We start from the raw sequence: 15,399 nt of genomic DNA, 5'->3' as shown, positions 1-15,399 counted from the left end.
GGTCGATAGCCAAAGACGGGTAAGACTGATCCCTCACCTTAGCAACCTAAGACAGGGGCTCCTCGGTGAAGGGGAGTACCCGATGACGGGTAAGCATGTGTTGAGGATTGGCAACCTAAGACAGGCACGATCCCTGCCATGTAATAAATAAAAAAGGGGGAGCTATGGAGAGCCATGCAGCAGAAACTAGGAGTCACGTACTAGGCGAGGCTTGAGAAGGGCAGGTGAATGTTTAACCTATGGTATGTGGGGGCGCTCAAGGGTGACACACAACCTGTACTAAAGCATTGGGACTAGTATAAGATTAACCAGGGACCATGGGAAAGGCACAGGAGTAAGTGAACAATAAGTTTCGGGAGCTCACGTCATTAGACACGAGCATCCTGCATGCTCCGGACTGAAGTCATCTGTGTCCCTTCTGATTGGATGTTATACTAGTCGTGTTATGTGGTGATTGGTTGCTTTCTATCCGCTGTGTTCTATAATTTGGGGCTATAATCGTTGTACAGGGTCCCGGGGCTGAAGATTGTCAATAAAGAAGTTTGCCACTCACCTCGTCTGCGGGTCGTTCTTGCGGGCCGAGAGCGACAGATACCTTCTCCAATTCAGGAGCTGCCCTTTAGTTATATTGTTTCCTTCACTGTGCAGAAGGGTTTTATATTCATTAGACCCAATAGTTTATTTTTGCTTCTTTTTCCTTTGCCTCAGGAGACATACCTAGATAGAAGCTCCTACAGCCAAAGCAAAACAGGTTACTGCCTATGTACTCCTCTAGATTTTTTGGTTTCTGGTCTCACATTTAGCCTTCTAATCCAATTTAAATTTATTTTATCATATGGTGTGATGAAGTGGTCAGTTTCACTCTTTTGCATGTTGTCCAGTTTTCCCAACACCATTTGTTGTTGGGACTGTCTTTTTTCATTAGACAAGTCTTTCCTGCTTTGTCAAAAATTATTGACCTTATGATTGTGGGTTAATTTCTGGATATTCTCTTCTATTCCATTCATCTAATGTGTTCCTTTTTGCCAGTAACATAATGTTTTGATTACTATAGCTTCATAATGTAATTTGAAGTCCAGAATTGTGAGGCAACCAGCTTTGTTTCTCTCTCTCAAGGCTGCTTTCCCTATTTAGGGTATTTTGTGATTCCATAAAAATTTGAGAATCATTGGTTCTAGTTCTGTGAGAAATGCTATTGATATTTTGATAGAAATTATATTAAAAGTGTGGGTTACCTCAGGTAGTATTCATTTTAACAATACTTGTTGTTCCAATCCAGGAGCATGGAATGTTTTTCCATTTCTTCATGTCATCTTGAATTTCTTTCCTCAGTGTTTTATAGTTTTCAGAGTATAGGTCTTTCATCTCTTTGGTTAAGTTTATTCCTAGCTATCTTATTGTTTTGGGTGCAACTGTAAATGTAACTGATTCCTTAATTTCTCTTTCTGCTGCTTCGTTATTGGTGTTTAGAAATGTAACAGATTTATTTTTTTTTTTAAGATTTTTATTTATTTATTTGACAGACAGATCACAAGTAGACAGAGAGGCAGGCAGAGAGAGACAAAGAGAGAGAGGAGGAAGCAGGTTCCCCACTGAGCAGAGAGCCTGAAGCAGGGCTCGATCCCAGGAACTTGAGATCATGACCTGAGCCAAAGGCAGAGGCTTTAACCCACTGAGCTACCCAGGCGTCCCTATGCAACACATTTCTATAGGTTGATTTTGAATCCTGCAACTTAACAGTATCTGTTTATCAATTCTAGCAGGTTTTTGGTGGTCTCAGAGTTTTATATAGAGAGTATCATGTCACCTGGAAATCATGAAAGTTTTACTTCTTCCTTGCCAAATTGGATGCCATTTATTTCTTTTTGTTATCTGACTGATGTGACTAGAAGTTGCATTACTATGTTAAATATTAGTGGTGAGAGTGAACATCCTTGTCTTGTTCCTTGACTGCGGAGGGAAAGATCTTAGTTTTCCCCCATATACGATGATTGGTTTTTTGTAGCTGGCTTTTATTATTTTGAGGTATGATGCCTCCAAACCACCTTTGTTGAGGGATGTCGTCATGAATGGATGTTGTACTTGGAACAATGTTTTTTCTGCATCTATTGAAATGATAATGTGGTTCTAATCTTTTCATTTATTGATATAACCTATCATATTGATTCACTTGCAAATACTGAACTTTCCTTGCAACCCAGGAATAAATCCCACATGATGGTGGTAAATGATGCCTTTCCAATGTATTGTTGAATTAGGTTTGCTTTTATTCTATTCAGAATTTTTGCATCCATGTTCATCAGGTATATTGGTCAGCATTCCCCTTTTTTAGTGGAGACTTCATCTGATTTTGGTATCACATTAATGCTGGCCAGATAGAATGAATTTGGAAGTTTTCCTTCCTTTTTTAGTTTTCGAATAGTTGGACAAGAATATATCTTTGGTAAAATTATATCTTTGGTAAAAGATATATCTTTGGTAAAAATATTATATCTTTGGTAAAAGATATATCTTTGGTAAAAAAAAATATTATATCCTTGGTAAAAAAAAAATATTGTATCTTTGGTAAAAAAAATCCTATGCCTTTGGTAAAATTCATTAGTGAAGACATCTGGTCCTGGATGTTCCTTTGGTGGAAGACTGTTGCTTACTGATTCAATATTTCTTGTTGATTATCAGTCTGTTCAAGTTTTTGTTTCCTTCCTGTTTCAGTTTTGGTAGTTTATATATTTCTAGGAGTTTATCCATTTCTTCAGGTTGCCCAATTTCTTGACATACAGCTTTCCATAATATTCTCATAGAATTATTTTATTTCTGTCATGTTCATTGCTATTTCACCATGCTCATTTATGATATTATTTATTTGGGTCCTCTCTCTCTTCTTTTTGATAAGTCTGGGAAGAGGTTTTTAGGTTTGCTTGATTTTCGCAAAGAAATGCTCCTGGTTTCATTGATATGTTCTATTGGTTTTTTTTTAAGTTTATGAATCATTTATTTCTGCTTTACTATTTATTATTTGCTTCCTTTTGCTTGTGTTAGGCCTTGTTTTTTTCTTTTCTAGCTCCTTTAGGTATAATGTTAGGTTGTTTACCTGAGATTTGTCTTGCTTCTTAAGGTAAGCTTGTAGTGTTGTATATGTCCCTTTTAGGACAGTTTTGTTGCATCCCTAAGTTTTGGACCACTGTGTTTTCATGTTCATTTCTTTCCATGTACTTTTTTTTTTAATTTCACGTATTATTTCAACTCCAATTAGTTAACATAGAGTGTAACATTAGTTTCAGGAGTACAGTTTAGTTTCATCACTTACAACACTCAGTACTCATCAGAGCAAATGTCCTCCTTAATACCCATCTCCCATTTAACCTATTCCCCTGCACACCTCCGCTTCAGCAACCATCACTTTGTTCTCCATAGTTAAGAGTCTGTTATTTTCTTATTTTTGTGTGTGTACAAATCATCTTTATTTTCTATTTAAATTGAATTAGACAACATATATCACCAGCTCCAGATGCAGAGCTTAGTAATCCACCAAGTGCTTAAAACACCGAGTGCACAACATACGGTGTGCCCTCCCCAATTAAACCATCCCCCAGCCCACCTCCCATCCAGCAACCCTAGTTAAAAGTCTCTCATGGTTTGTGTCCCTCTATAATGAATTCAAATTCAGTTTTCCCTCCTCTACGATTCTCTGTACCTATTCCACATGAGTGAAACCATATAATTGTCTTTCTCCGACTGACTTATTTTACTCAGCATAATATCCTCCAGTTCCAACCAAAGCAATGTAAATGCTAAGTATTCAGCCATTCTGATGGCTGAGTAATATTCGTGTGTGTGTGTGTGTGTGTGTGTGTGTGTGTGTGTGTGTGTGTGACATCTTCTTTATCCATCCATCAATGGACATCTTGGCTCTTTCCATAATTTTAGATATTGTGCATATTGCTGCTATAAACATTGGGATGTATGTGCCTCTTTGAATCACTACATTTAGTTCTTTGGAGTAAATACCTGTCAGTGAAATTGCTGGGTTGTAGGGTATCTCTATTTTTAACTTCTTGAGGAACCTCCATACTCTTTTCCAGAATGGCTGTAACAGTGTGCATTCCCACCAACAGTGTAAGAAGGTTCCCCTTTCTCCATATCCTCCCCAACATTTGTTGTTTACTATCTTGTTAAATTTAGCCATTCTGACTGATGTGAAGTGGTATCTCATTGTGGTGGTTTTTAAAAATATTTTACTTATTTATTTGACAGACAGAGATCACAAGTAGGCAGAGAGGCAGACAGAGAGAGAGGAGGAAGCAGGCTCCCCGCTGAGCAGAGAGCCCGATGCGGGGCTTGATCCCAGGTCCCTGGGATCATGACCCGAGCTGAAGGCAGAGGCTTTAACCCACTGAGCCACCCAGGCGCCCCTCATTGTGGTTTTGATTTGTATTTCCCTGATGCCAAGTGACAGAAAGCATTTTTTCATGTGTCTGTTGGCCCTTTGTATATCTTCTTTGGAGAAATGTCTGTTCATGTTTTTTGCTCATTTCTTAACTGGACTATTTGTTTTATGGTTGTTGAGTTTGATAAGTTCTTTATAGATCTTAGATACTTGCCCTTTGTCTGATATGTCATTTGCAAATATGTTCTCCCATTCTGAAGTTTGCCCTTTAGTTTTGTTGATTGTTTACTTTGTTGTGCAGAAAATTTTAAAGTCCATTTTTCCTTTTGTTTCCCTTGCCTTTGGAGACATATCTAGCAAGAACTTGCTGTGGCTGGGAACAAAGGGGTGTTGCCTTTCTTCTCCTCTAAGTTTTTAATGGATTCCTGTCTCACATATAGGTCTTTCATCCTTTTGAGTTTATCTTTGTGTATGGTATAAGACAATGGTCCAATTTCATCCTTCTACATGTGCCTGTCCAATTTTCCCAAAACCATTTATTGAAACAATCCTTTTTCTATTGGATATTCTTTCCCGCCTTGATGAAGATTAGTTGACCATAATGTTGAGGGTCCATTTCTCTATTCTGTTCTATGGATCTACGTGTCTGTTTTTGTGTCAGTACTATGCTGTCTTGATGATTACAGCTTTGTAATATAGTTTGAAGTCCGGCATAGTGATGCCACCTGTTTTGATTTTCTTTTTTAACACTCTTCTGGCTATTTGGAGCTTTTTCTGGTTCCATACAGATTATAGGATTATTTGTCCCAGCTCTGTAGAAAATGAAGATGATATTTTGATAGGGATTACACTGAATGTGTAGAATGCTCTGGAAAGCATAGACATTTTAACAATATTTATTCTTATAATCCATGAGCATAGAATGGTTTCCCATTTCTTTGTGTCTTCCTCAATTTCTTTCATGAGTGTTCTGTAGTTTTTAGAGTACAGATCCTCTACATCTTTGGGTTAGGTTTACTCCAAAGTATCTTATGGTTTTTGGTGCATTTGTAAATGAGATCAATTCTTTTATTTCTTTTTCATCTGTCTCATTGCTAGTATATAGAAATGCAACTGATTTCTGTGCATCGGTTTTATATCCTGCCACAATGTTGGATTCCTATATGAGTTCTAACAATTTTGGGGTGGAGTCTTTTGGGTTTTCCACATAAAGTATCAAGTCATCTGTGAAAAGTGAGAGTATGACTTCTTCTTTGCCAGTGTGAATGCCCTTTATGTATTTCTGATGTCTGACTGCTGAAACTAGGATTTCTAGTACTATATTAAACAAAGATGGTGAGACTGGGCATCCCTGTCATGTTCCTAATCTTAGGGAAAAAATTCTCAGTTTTTCCCCATTGAGAATGATATTCACTATGGGCTTTTCATAGATGGTTTTTTTTTTTAAAGATTTTATGTATTTATTTGACAGAGAGAAATCACAAGTAGATGGAGAGGTAGGCAGAGAGAGAGAGAGAGGGAAGCAGGCTCCCCGCTGAGCAGAAAGCCCGATGCGGGACTCAATCCCAGGACCCTGAGATCATGACCTGAGCCGAAGGCAGCGGCTTAACCCACTGAGCCACCCAGGCGCCCCTCATAGATGGTTTTTATATTAAGGCATGTTCCCTGTATCCCCACACTGTGAAGAGTTTTAATCAAGAAAGGATGCTGCATTTTGTCAAATGCTTTATCTGCATCAATTGAGAGGATTATATGGTTCTTGTTCTTTCTTTTATTAACGTGATGTTTCACATTGATTCATTTGCAAATGTTGAACCACCCTTGAAGCCCAGGAATAAATCCCACATAGGCATGATGAATAATCCTTTAATGTACTGTTGGATCCCACTGGCTAGTATCTGGGTGAGAATTTTGGCATCCATGTTCATCATAGAAAGTAGTCTGTAATTCTCCTTTTTGGTGGGGTCTTTGTCTGGTTTTGGGATCATGGTAATGTTGGCCTCATAGAACAAGTTTGGAAATTTTCCTTCCATTTCTATTTTCTGAAAAAACTTTAGAAGAATAGGTTTTAGTTCTTTAAATATTCACTAGAATTCCCCTGAGAATGTGTCCAGTCATGGACTCTTGTTTGTTGAGAGACTTTTGATTACTGCTTCAATTTCCTTGGCGGTTATGGGTCTATTCTGGTTTTCTATTTATTCTTGTTTCAGTTTTGGTAGTTTATAAGTTTCTAGGAATGCATTCATTTTTTCCAGATTGCCTAATTTGTTTACATACATTTGCTCATAATATGTTCTTAAAATTGTTTCTTTTTCCTTGGTGTTGGTGGTGATCACTCCTCTTTCATACATGATTTTATTAATTTGGGTCCTTTCTCTGTTCTTTTTGATAAGTCTGGCTAGGGGTTTATCAATCTTATCAATTCTTTCAAGGAACCAGTTTCTAGTTTCGTTGATCTGTTCTATCGTTCTTTTGTTTTCTATTTCATTGATTTCTTTATTTTTATTCTCCTTGGTTTAGCCTTTATTTGCTGTTCTTTCTCCAGCTCTTTTAGCTCTTTTATAAGGTTAGCTTGTGTATTTGAGACTTTCCTGGTTTCTTGAGAAAGGCTTGTATTGCTGTGACCTTCCCTCTTCGACTGCCTTTGTTGTATCCCAAATGTTTGGAACAGTTGTGTTTTCATTTTCATGTGTTTCTACGAATTTTTAAAATTTTTCTTTAATTTCCTTATTTACACATTCATTCTTCAGTAGGATGCTTTTTACCCTCTAAGTATTTGAGTTCCTTCCAAATTTCCCCTCATGATTAGTTCAAGTTTCAAAGCACTGTGGTCTGAAAATATGCAGGGAATAATCCCAGTCCTTTGGTACTGGTTGAAACCTGATTTGTGACCCAGTATATGATCTCTTCTGAAGAATGCTCCATGTGCACTCAAGAAAAATATGTATTCTGCTGCTTTAGGATAGAATGCTCTGTATATTTGTGAAGTCTATCTGGTCCAGTGTGTCATTCACAGACCTTGTTTCATTGTTTATCTTCTGCTTAGATGATCTCTCCATTGCTGTGAGTTGCATGTTAAATTCTGCTACTATTATTGCATTATTATCAATATATTCCTTTAATTTTATTATTAATTGGTTTATGTAATTGGCTAATCCCACATTAGGAGCATAAATATTTATAATTGTTAGATCTTCTTGTTGGATAGACCCTTTAAGTATGACATAGTGTCTCTTTTCATCCCTTACTATAGAATCTGGTTTAAAATCTAATTTGTCTGATAAAAGGATTGCTACCCCAGGTTTCTTTTGGTGTCCATTAGCATTATAAATGGTTCTCCACCCCCTCACTTTCAATATGGAGTTACCTTTGGCCTAAAATGAGTTTCTTGTAGACAACATATGGATATTTTCTTATTTCTTATTTGACTTCCTGGTTGACCCATTGTTTAGTAACATACTGTTTAACCTCCATGTACTTGTGGTCTGTCCAAATTTTTTTTCTTGTAGTTAACTTCTAGTTTCATAGCATTGTAGTGAGAAAAGATACTTTCAGAATTTTTCTATTTGATGAGGTGGAATATGTGATGTAATATGTGATCTATTCTGGACAGTGATCCATGTATACTTGAAAAGAATGTGCATTCTGCTGTTTTAGGATGGAATGTTCTAAATATTTCTGATAAGTCCGTTTGGTCCAGTTTGTCATTTAAAGTCATTGTTTCCCTGTTAATTTTCTGTTTACATGACCTATCTTTGATGTAAGTGGTCTTGGGCACCTGGGGGCTCAGTCAGTTGATGTAAGTGTATTATTAATACTAATATTAATGTATTATTAAGGTATTATTATCCATTAATATTAATGTATCATCATCAATTAATATATTATTGATGCACTAATGTTTATATTAATGTATCATCAGTCAATATTAATGTATTATTAATTATACATTAATTGCATATTGGTTATTAACATATTATTTTATAATATTAATGTTCTGTCAATTATTTATCAATAGTATTAATTATTAATGTATTATTAATATTAATGCCACTCCCTTCTACTTCACAGTTTTTATTAAGAAATGGACTGATCACATTATGAGGTTTCCTTTGTATGTTACTGTCTTCTTTTGTCTTGCTTCTTCTAAGACTCATTCTCCATCACTATATTTCATGAATTTAATTACAATATGTCTTGGTGTTGGCCTACTTTTGTGGATTTTGATGGGTGTTCTTTGTGCCTCCTGGATCTGGATGTCTCTTTCCTTCCCCAGATTAGGGAAATTTTCAGCTATTATTTCTTCAAATATGTATTCTGCCCCCTTTTCTTTCTCTTCCTCTTCTGGAACTCCTATAACATGAATGTTACTATATTTGATGGAGTCACTGATTTCCCTAAGTCTATTCCAATGTTCCATAATTCTTTCTCTCTTTATTTTTCAGCTTCATTATTTTTCATTATTTTATCTTTTATATCACTTATTCATTACTCTGTTCCTTCCATCCTTGTGTTCACTGAATCAGCCTGCTTTGAATCTTTGTTATTGTATTTTTCATTTGATTGTTTTTTAACTCTTTTATCTCTGTGGTAAGGGTCTCCTTGAAGTCTTCCATTACTTTCTCAAGCCCAGTTAGTACCCCTATGATTTTTGCTTTCAATTCTCCATCAGGCATGTTATATTTATTTCACATAGATCTCTAGCACTGACCTTATCTTGTTTCATTTGGGATGAATTCTTCCAACTTGACATTTTGTTTAAGTCTCTGTCTTCTTCAGGATGTTAGAACAGCCCATTATGTTAACTACTCCTGAGAGTAATGGCTTTACAAAGAAGAGGTCATATAGTGTCCAGGACCTGGTGCTTCAGGGAGTGTCTCTGGAGTGTGCTGTGTGTGCTCTTCTGTTGTGTTTTGCCTATTGTATCATTCAGACCAGTCAATCTGCAAAGGTACTCCTTGCCTGCGGTGAGTGGTACTTAGTGCTTGGTCAGAATGTGACTACTTTTAACCAGGTGTGCTCTGATCTACTTGTGAAATGAAACCTGACACCAACTCCACCAGAACTGAGGCCCTACAGAACTCTCTGCTCCAGAGATGTGGTGTGGACAAGGGTTGGTGCTGGTTTTCTGTGGCATGGCTCTGCTACACTGGGACTAATGCAAACTGAACTGAGAAGGACAGCCCTGCCAGAGCACAGGAGAACAGAGCTTGGAGTACACAAGTTAAGGAGCCAGTATCTACACTATGCTGCTTCCAGCAGCTGGCTCTGTGCTTATGCTGAGAAGCAGAGGAGGAAAATGCCAGCAGATAGCTCCTTTGTTCCCACAGAGGCATCTTCATGAATGCTGCCCATCAGGCAAGTGCTCCAAGAACAGTGAATGATCTCCTACTACGTGACCTAGGATTTCTTCAGACTGCTGCTTCCATGGGGTCCTCTCCACAAATTATTTGTCTGACTTCTCTCCAGGAACAGTGCAGTGCCCTCCAGGATCCTTCCCAGCCAAGACTGCTGATCTTCAAACCTTCAGGCTTTAAGCCCCTTGCAAGAACTCACAAAATTCAGCCCCTCATTTTCCAAGCCAATGATGTTGAGGAAATCTTTTCCCTGTGCATTCCTGTGGGTGATCCTGAGACCATGGCCCCTTTCCCACCACAGCACCTACAATCCATTTCTTCCCTAAACCATGTCTCCACACTTCCTATCTTGTTCTGTATGGCCCCTTCTCTCCATTTAGTTGCGTTCTGTCAGTCTTCAGATCAATCAGGTCAATTTCTAGGGTATTTCAGATTATTTCATATTCATCTAGTTTTATTTGTGGAAGAAGATGAGCCCAGGATCCTCCTTATTCTCCTGCCATCTTCCTCTCTCTGTGGTATTTCTTAAAATCTAGAATTGACATACCTTCAGCACTCTTTTTCCTTCTCCAGATTGCTTTGCTTATTTGAGGTCTTTTGTGATTCCATATGAATTTTAGTATTATTTGCCCTAGTTCTAGTAAGTAACATTGTTGATATTTTGGCAAGGATTGCATCAAATCCATAGATTGCTTTGGATAATTTGGACATTTTAATAATATATTCTTCCAATCCACCGGACAGGAAATCTTTCTATTTGTTTGTGCTGTCTTCAATTTCTTTCATCAATGCTTTACAGGTTCCCAAGTATATACTTTTTACCTCCTTAGTTTAATTTACTCCTAGGTATCTTATTCTTTTTGGTGCAATTGTAAATGGAATTTTTCTTTGTAATTCACTTCTTGCTATGTTATTGTGTATAGAAATGCTACCAATTTCTGGATATTACTTTTATATTCTGCAACCTTACTGGATTCATCTTTTACTTTTAGTAGTGTCTGGTGGAGTCTTTAGGATATTCTATGTATAGTATCATGCCATCCACAACTAGCAAAAGTTTAACTTCTTCCTTAGCAGTATAAGTGCCTCATTTCTTTTTCTTCTGTGATTCCTGTGATTAGGACTTCCAGTAATATGTTGAATAAAAATATGAGTGTGAATATTTTTGTCTTGTTCACGACCTTAGGGGAAAATCTCTGTTTTTCATCATGGAGTATGATACTGCCTGTGGGTTTTTCATATATTGTTGAGGTTGACTCTGAACACTTTGTTGAGAATTTTTATTATAAATAGATATTAAATTTTGTCAAATGTTTTTTCTCTATCTGTTGAAATGATCATATAATTTTTATCTTTTGTTTTTTTGAAGTGGTGTATCACATTGATTGATTTGTGAATATGGAAACACCCTTTCACCCCCAGAATATATGCTACTTGATTATGGTGAATGATTATTTCAACATATTCTTGAGTGCAATTTGCTAATATTTTGATGAGTATTTTTGCCTCTATGCTCATCAGAGATGTTGGCTTGTAGTTTCCTTTTCCTTTTTTTGGTGTGGTACTGACACAAAAATAGACATAGTAATCAGTGAAACACAACAGAGACCCCAGAAATAAATCCATCATTATGTGTCAATTAATCTATGACAAAGCAGGGAAGAATACACAAGATGAATATACAATGGGAAAAGACAGTCTCTTCAATAAATGGTGTTGAGAAAACTGGACAGCTACATGTAAAAGAATGAAATGACCCCTTTCTAACACCATACACAAAAATAAATTCCAATTGGATTAAAGACCTAAATGTAAGACCTGAAACCATAAAACCCTAGGAGAGAATACAGGCAGTAATTTCTCTGACAGAGGTCATCACTCATTTTCCCAGATATGTCTCTTAAGAGAAAAGCAAAAGGAAACTATGATTACATTGAAAGAAAAAGTTTTGTACAATGAAGGAAACCATCAATAAAACAAAAAGGCAACATACTGAGTGGAAGAAGATATTTTCAAATGATCTATCTGATAAGGGGTTAATATCTAAAATAGTTAAGAACTTAGGTAACTCAACATAAAAAAGAATACAAACAATCCAGTAAAAAAATTGGTAGAGGACCTAAATAGACCTTCTTCCAAAGATATACACAGGCCAAAAGACACAATGAAAGATGCTCAATGTCACTCATCATCAAGGAAATTGCAAATCAAAACCACGAAATATCACCTTATACCTGTCAGAATGGCTAAAATCAAAAAGCTAAGAAATAAATTAATGCTTTTTAAACAGGAGTGATGAACAATACAAAAAGGAAATTTTTAAAAAACACAATTCTATTCACAACAGCATCAAAAAGAATAAAATACTTAGAAATAAACCTAATCAAAAAGGTGAAAGCCTTCTACAGTGAAAACTCCAAAACATCAATGAAAGAAAGAAGACACAATACAAGGAAAGACGTCCTGTATTCATAAATTGGAAGACAATATTGCTAAGATGACAATCCTACCTAAAACAATCTACAGATTCAGTACAAGCCCTGTCAAAATCCCAACAGTATTTTTTACAGAAATACAAAATTCACCCTAAAATTCATACACAATCTCAAGGGACCATGAATGGCCGAAGCAATTTTGAAAAGGAAGAACAAAGTTAGAGAACCCATACCTCTTTATTTCAAAACTTATCAAACAAAGGTTCGATAATAATAATAATAATAATAACCTTATGGAGGGGTGTCTGAGCGCCTCAGTCAGTTAAGCATCTGCCTTCGGCTCAGGCCACGATCCTGGAGTCCCAGGATGGAGCTCCATGTTGGGCTCCCTGCTCAGTGGGAGGTATGCTTCTCTCTTTCCCTTTGTCCCTCCCCCTGATCATGTTCTCTCTCTCCAATAAATAAATAAAATCTTTTAAAAAATACCATATGGAACTGACATAAGAACAGACATATAAACCAATGGAATAGAATAGAAATCGAGAAATAAATCCTTGCATATATGGCCAATTGATTTCCAATAGTGATATCAACACCATTCAATGGGGAAAGAAGACTTTCAACATGTGGTGCTGGGTAAACTGTACATATACAAAGAATGAACATAGCCCCTTATCTTATGATACATAGAAAAATTAACTTCACATGGGTCAAAGACTTAAATGTAAGAAGTAAACATGTAAAACTCTTAAGAGGAAAACATAGGGGAGAATCTTTATAGCATTTGATTTTGCAATGATTTCTTGGGTATGACACCAAAAATATAAGTAACAAAAGAAAAAAATAAACAAAAATGGACTTTATCAAAATTAAAAATGTTTGTTCATTAAAAGATACTAACAGAAGATTGAAAAAACAACCCATGGAATGAAAGAAACTGTTTTGCAAATCATTCATCTGTTAAGTGATTAATAGCCAGAATATATAAAGAATTCTTACAACTTAACAACAAAAGACAGTACAATTCAAATTGGACATGGGACTTGAAAAGTTATTTCTCAGAAAATGATATAGAAACAGACAATAATCACATGAAATGAGTTTCAATATCACTAGCCATTTAAAGAAATGCAAATCAAAGTCACCTGCGTGACTCAGTCAGTTGAGCATCTGCCTTTGGCTGAGGTCATGATCGCAGAGTCCCAGGATTGAGCCCCACATCTGGCTCCCTGCTCAGCAAAGTCTGCTTCTTCCTCTCCCTCTGCCCTTCCCCCTGCTCCTTTTCTCCTCCCACTCACTCTCTCAAATAAAATAAAACCTTTAAAAAAATAAAGAAATAAAAACAAAACCACAATGAGATACCACCTCATACCTATTAAGATATCAATTACTAAAAAGACAAAACAACAACAGCAACAACAACAAAAACAAAAACAAGCACTGTGGTGATGTAGAGAAACTGGAACCCTTGTACATTGCTGGTGGGAAAATAAAGTGGTACAGCCACTGCAGTAAACAGTATGGCAGCACCACAAAAAATTAAACAGAATTACCATATGCCCCAACATTTCTTTTTTTTAAAGATTTTATTTATTTATTTGACAGACAGAGATCACAAGTAGGCAGAGAGGCAGGCAGAGAGAGAGGGAGGAAGCAGGCTCCCTGCTGAGCAGATGTGGGGCTCGATCCCAGGATCCTGGGATCATGACCTGAGCCGAAGGCAGAGGTTTAACCCACTGAGTCACGCAGGTGCCCCTGCTCCAACATTTCTATCTCTGGGTTTATACCCAAAAGAATTGACTCAAGTAGATAACTGCACACGAACATTCATAACAGCACTATTCACAATAGCCAAAAGGCAGAAACAACAGAGATACAAAATGTAGTAATACAAATAATGGAATATTATTCAACCTTAAAACGAAATGGGAAAAAATGAATGAAAATCTGATACATGCTACAACATGAATAAATCTTGAAACTATCATGCTAAGTAAAATAAGCCTGACACAAAAGGGCAGATACTATATAGTTCCACTCTATATTAGGTACCCAGAATAAGCAAACTCATGGAAAAAAAGTAAAATGATGATTGCAAGGGGCTGAGGGGCTAGAGTAACAGAATTATTATTCAGTGGGTATAGGGTTTTTGTTTGATATAATGAAACTGTTCTAGAAATGTACAGGGGTGATGGTTGCATAAAATTATTAAAATGCCACTGAACTGTATACTTAAGTATAGTTGAAATGATAAATTTTACATTGTGTATATTTTACCATAATAAAATAAAACTTCAGTGTCCCACACTTATGCTACCTAGACTAATAACATCAAAATCTCTGGAAGTAGTCTTGTCATCAGTATTTTTCAAGTACCTGGAGTTATTCCAGTGGTCAGCCAAGACTATGAATCATAGATTTGTACCTTTTGCTCTCTTGGGGCACATTCAATTATCACTGGCAGATCACTGATCATGAATGCCCAACTGTGCTTTTCCCAACCCAACTGAGGTCATCTGTTCTCCTCATTTTCCAGGTTGTCTCTGAATACTAATTTCTACATTAATTCGAATTACTAAGCTACTAGGGTATTGTTGCTACAACTGAATAGTACAAAAATTGTGTTTAATTGTATTTACAGATAAATTTGTCTGTCTGAAAATTGGCTTCAATGAAATCCAGGCTCACTTGTAAGGTATCAGGTGAGGATTATAGATTTAAAAAGACAGACCATATGTTAATAATTTATAAAGTTGCATGATGGCTACACAGATGTTCTTTATATTCCTCTTGACTTTTGTGTCTATTTAAAATTTTCCATATTAAAACTGGAAACAAATTCAATTACGGTTACAAAGAAAGTACTAATATGATCTTGGTCCTATAAATTATAGTAGATATACATAATGAAATATTGAGCAGGGGTCCCTGGGTGGCTCAGTGGATTGAAAGCCTCTGCCTTCCGCTCAGATCATGATCCCAGGGTCCTGGGATGGAGCCCCACATCGGGTTCTCTGCTCAGCAGGGAGCCTGCTTCCCCCTCTCTCTCTGCCTGCCACTCTGCCTGCTTGTGATCTCTGTCAAATAGATAAATGAAATCTTAAAAAAAAAAGAAATATTGAGCAATATGTTTAAATGACAGTAAAAATCTTTAATAATATGGAAAGATGTTTATGATGTGTGGTTTGGTAAAAATAAAAAAACAAGTTATCAAAATCAG

The 15,399-nt window shown here is 36.5% G+C and overlaps 1 protein-coding gene across 13 annotated transcripts in view; it reads right to left on the bottom strand.

Moving 5' to 3' along the window:
- OPHN1 (oligophrenin 1) overlaps positions 1-15,399 on the bottom strand; it is a 559,221-nt gene that overhangs the window by 488,801 nt on the left and 55,021 nt on the right. The window lies entirely within an intron of this gene.

This window comes from Mustela nivalis (genome assembly GCF_964662115.1).
Source record: "Mustela nivalis genome assembly, chromosome: X".
NCBI classification, from domain to species: Eukaryota; Metazoa; Chordata; class Mammalia; order Carnivora; family Mustelidae; genus Mustela; species Mustela nivalis.
Note: the sequence above shows the minus strand (reverse complement) of the source record. Positions and strands in the feature narration are given on the sequence as shown.